The sequence below is a fragment of the Morone saxatilis genome, unplaced genomic scaffold (genome assembly GCF_004916995.1).
Source record: "Morone saxatilis isolate NCDOM2014 unplaced genomic scaffold, NCSU_SB_2.0 Contig16, whole genome shotgun sequence".
NCBI lineage: Eukaryota > Metazoa > Chordata > Actinopteri > Moronidae > Morone > Morone saxatilis.
In genome coordinates this window covers 21,429,820-21,434,878 of record NW_023339718.1, presented here as the reverse complement: position 1 = coordinate 21,434,878, position 5,059 = coordinate 21,429,820, and the positions used below count along the sequence as shown (strand labels likewise).

General features: G+C 40.5%; 1 protein-coding gene across 1 annotated transcript in view; it reads right to left on the bottom strand.

Moving 5' to 3' along the window:
- LOC118326303 (centrosomal protein of 120 kDa) overlaps positions 1 to 5,059 on the bottom strand; it is a 19,855-nt gene that overhangs the window by 2,051 nt on the left and 12,745 nt on the right. The window lies entirely within an intron of this gene.

The following is a 5,059-nucleotide window of genomic DNA, read 5'->3' as shown; positions in this document are numbered from 1 at the left end:
CTTGAAACAATTAGAGACGAGGGGATACTGATGCCTCGCGGGGTCGGGGGCTATAGAGGAAGGGGGTGGGGGAAGAGAAAAGCTACAAAAACTAAGTACCCTGCAGTAGATATTTTACGGTTACACCATGAATCTTCCAGCAGCGACAGCTGACACCATCGTGGCAAACAGCAGAGGACAAAAAGGTTCAAAGAGTTTGTCATCTTCAGTCTAAAATAACAGCAGGAAAGTTTTTCGTTTGGCTGAGGTGGAAAAGTTGGTGTACTGATAAAAGCAAAATGCGACAGTGTACAAAGCAACAAACTGAGGGAATCAATCAAGATGTACATGAAGCATGTGACTTAAATGTGCACTGAAGCTTCCGCTGAAGAGACAAAAGCAAAATCTGTGTGGCGTGATAAGACTGTAACATTCCTCCACTTACAAACTGTAACTGTAGTTCCACTATCTGCTACTACTGTTTTCTGCTCGTTTGACTGGCACTCATTTAAATACATCCTCTTCCTCTGCAGTGGTTTAATGACACCTGACTGGAGCATTAAAGCCATCAACTGTTCATCTTGACAAACCAACTCCTAATAATTGAAAAACAGTAGTGGATGCAAACATGCATTCATTTGCAGATTTTCTTGATATTCAGTTAAAATCACAGTGGGGAATAGAATTACAGTACAATACAGTCTGATTCTGTTACTAAAGACTAAAGACAGGGTTATAGATGTTATAGATGCTTGCCGACCCGCAGCAGCCAAAAAAGTCTTACCCTTTGTTCACGTTTCACTGCACATGCTCATTGGTGTTTCTTCTACTGGTCATTCTCATTGGGATTTACATTAAAATCAATTTTCTCTGGTTTTACAAATAGACTCATATATATATTATATATATTATATAATCTATCTGTCCATGAGGACAAACTACTAGCAAAGTTGAGTGGTATCGTTGTATCCAGTTCTCTTATACACCCATATGACAGGAGCAGTCATGTTAAGTTCACATGAACATGGGTCATGATGAAGACCACAGATCGTCCACAGAGCTGAAGAACACTCAAATAAACGGATCTCTATTTAGTTAATGTGTTGTCACCATAGCTGCCCTGTGGGGCTGCAGAAAGTTCTGTGCTTGTTTAAATATTTTTCAAGGTGCAAAAAAATAAATGAAGACGACGTTCTTCTTAACAAACATGAGAACACACAAGAAACATGATATCTGTGTCATGCAGCTCAAGACAGAGGCAGCAAACGATGACGTCCAATCCAAACAAGCCAAATGATAGTAAAGTGTAGACAAGCTGTGAGCTGCAGAGGGACTGAGCTCTGAGAGGAAGTCCAGGCGAGCGGGATCGAGGTTTGAGACAGTCAGGGGGGCTGATTCTTGGGATGGATGACCAGAGAATGACTTCTCCTCCCCCAGGTTCCCCTCCGTCTTCCCTCCATTACTGGCCTCTACTTTCAGAGGTCAACAGTTGGAGCAGCTGTGGGAGGACATCTCATACAAACACTTTCATCCCATCGCTCACATGTGGACACACTTTTCTCAGCTCAGATGTAGTTTTTCTGAGCAGTTCGCCACCTGGGGGAGTTCAGGGGGAGTTTTTCACCGCCGCTTGAAGAGGTTTTTTGGGGATTTGATGGATAAAACACGAAGGGGACGGCTGGGACTCACTTTAGAGATAAATGAGTGTGTTTCTGCAACAGCTGAACTCAGAAAAATATGGATAAATATATAATGCCTGTTTTCTGTAAGAGCTGACAGACTGAAGCTGAGGTAGCTCTACACCTGAGGGGGTTCAAGGGTAGTTTTCCTGCTGTGACCTGGGACTGATTAAATGACTCTTAAAACTTGTATTCTACAAATCCAGATCTCCTCACCGCAGCCACTTGATCATTACTACATATTTTTTTTATGAATCCATTAAAGGAACAACTTCATATGTCTTGTTTGTCTGACTAACACCCATGACAGCTATATCCTTCTACGTTATGTTTTGAAAGTCTCCGACAAAGATCAAAGTTGAATCTGATTAAACTGATCGCAGCAATGAGGCAAAAAGTCACAGTGGCACACGAAGCCCAAAGTAACATCTTGTCTTTTCAGTAAATGATTTTTGCCAGTGATCATGCCTAAAGAACCTTACAGGGCTCAAACTAATTACATTTAGCCAAAAAGTTAAAAACTGCTGGTGCAGCTATCACAAGATATTTGGCAGAAACCCCCAAACACAGAACCAATTCCTACTAACTGTTGAAGAAATCTTCTCAAAAAAGAAACATTTGAAAAGAACTAAACGGGGCTACCAGCTAACATTAATTACTAATTGTTTTCAGCTCTATACGATAGTTAAAACAGTGACATCATAACAAAACTACAAATAAAACCATCAACACGACTGCATGAATAATAGAACCAATGTGAAGGGAAACCCTGAACATTTTTTTGTTAATGTTATCATTTCTTGCCAATACAAATTTAAGTGAAAATACCACAACCGGTAGCCTAAATAAAGCTGTGTCTTTCAATCGCTAAGTGTAGCTCTAAGATTAAGTTTGTCCCACACAGGGTTAAATAACTCTACAGTATTATATCTGCTGTAACCGCAGTGTCTGAAGGGTCAGGATCAGTGTTTTCAAGCTGCTCCGTTGGGTTTTTAGAGCGATAAGCAAGAGATAACAAACAGGAGCAGAGTTTAAGAATGTGGTCTGTTTGTCTGCGATAGAGGCCGCTGCTCTGGTCGAAACACCACTTAATATAAAGATGAAAACTACAGATCCCACAGTCGGATTTGTTTAATATTCTCTGACTACATCTAGGTAATATATAATTGATTATTGGCATAGTTGCCGATTAATGACAATTGAGTCATCGTCTCAGTTGTGTTTAGCCTCCTTAGGTCCTAAATATGGCTACTGATGCTGCTGAATTTGTTATCCCTGTGTTTGCTGATTTCAGACAGAAGGACAGGTAGCCAGTAGCCTTTTTCAGCAGTTTTAGGGGCGTCAATCATGCCATGTTAAGAGCGTTTGAATAGTCATTCTTTCTTCCAAGTCAGATTCAAAGATTTTCCACTTTAAATGTAAATTGCTTCTCTGGTTTGTTGATGTTTCCTGCAGTGTGGATTTTGCTCCAGTTGGGCTGAAAACCATCTAATGGGATTAAATAAAAAGCACTGTAATATTAAAAGGAAATCCCTTGTTTGCTCCAGAAAATCTATCCACCTCTCTGACCTTCCCTGCGTGGAACCTTACTGGAACTTCAGGAATGACCAGTGGGAACCATCAGACAGTCTCCACTGAGAGCAGTAATACTGAATTCCTCAGATGACATGTTACATCGACAGTTTTATACAAACAGACTCACTGCATCATGAGAGAGGACAGTTTTAGTCTGAACGGCTCCAGAGGGAATTGAATTGCAGGGCCGGGTATCGAACCTCAATGCCTTTTGAGTTTATACAAATATGTTTCTGGTGTATCACTGAGCCTGGAAAACTGTGGAATACCAAAAGCTGGCACTGACTGCTTCTTCATACTAGTGTATTTAAGCGTCAATCAGATATTTCCTGAGTTAGATCAGAATTTTGCTAAATTTAGATATTGTGTGATTCCATGCCAGCGCTCTCTTTGTCCCCGCATTTAAAATCTGTTTAACACAACTTCTGTTTCCTCATAAATAGAAAACCGCCTTACTGCAAAGCTCCTCAGTGTTTTTGTTAAAGCTTGTCTTTTTTTCGCCACCATTCTCTCTTCCCAACAAAAAGACAGAGAATGTCTAAGTAAATATATATATAGTCCCTACTGTATTTATTTAAGCAGTTACTACTTTTATAGAGCGGAAAAACAATGAATCGTAAAACAATTTAGATTTTGTTCCAGTCATTTTGAAGTAAAAATGCTGGCTCCAGCTTCTGAATTGGGAATATTTGGTGAAAAAATAACAAGCTACTTGAAGACGTCGCAGTGGGCTTTGGTAAATTGGAATGGATATTTTTCACAATTTAAAAACTTTTAGTTTCTTTTCAGTGAGAACTTTCACCTCGTAACGCAACTTTTAACATCCATACTGTTGCTCTGGTTACCTGTAGTTGAATACACCTTAGATGATGATTAAGAGGAGCGGTTCAACTGTTGGATCAAATCTGTCTTTATGATATGCTGTTATTCTGTTAGTAGTCACCTGTCAGTATTTCCTGTGGCCCTAGTGTAAGACGTTTGGCTTATTCTGTTAAACATCCAGACAGAATATGACAGCTGTAAGGCAGACTGGCAGCTTCAGCTCACATCAGGACTTTCTCTCAGGGGTTTCTGGTTTGGTAAACTGGACTTTCGTACTGATGCTCATGTTACTGTAGGATTTACAGATATAAATATATCATTAATTATATGCTTTCTTTCTTTATGGCCTATAAAAATGACCAAGTTTAGTTATCTCTCCCACTACAACCAGCTTTTAAAAACCCAAATTTAGTTTCCTGACCTTCCACTTGGACTTTAAAAATACCAAATTTAGCTCCTCGGTTCAGAACTTTAATCTCTCTGTCCCAATATTTTTGCTTTGAAAAGACCAACTTAAGCTCCTTGTCCCAATATTTTGAATTTAAAAAGAACGAGGCTAACTCTCTGATCTAATACCTCAGTGCTGTCTGGATATTAATTCTCGCTCTGCCTCTCCGGCCGCCCGCACCTCCTGGGTTGAAAAGCACATTATTCCTTGGACAAGAATTTTTATGATCCGACTTGAACTAAACAGCACGCCATGCGAGGCGCTGAGAGGAGAGAATAAATAGGCGAGGAGAGGCCGAGAAAAACCAAACAATCGCCGGCTTTGAAAACCGCAGAGCGCCAAGACGGATGGTCGTGTAAACACAGGCCTGATATTTTATAAAAAGCGAGAGTGTGACATCTGAATAGTTAGCGGCTGGCTAGCTTATTGCTCAACGCAATCCCAGGGATGATTAATAGGTGGGGGGTGACACTCAGCACCGAACCCCCTTAGAGCTGCATAAATCACACCGTGTTTTCTTTACAATGATGTGGCACTTAGAGCGGGGGGGGGGGGG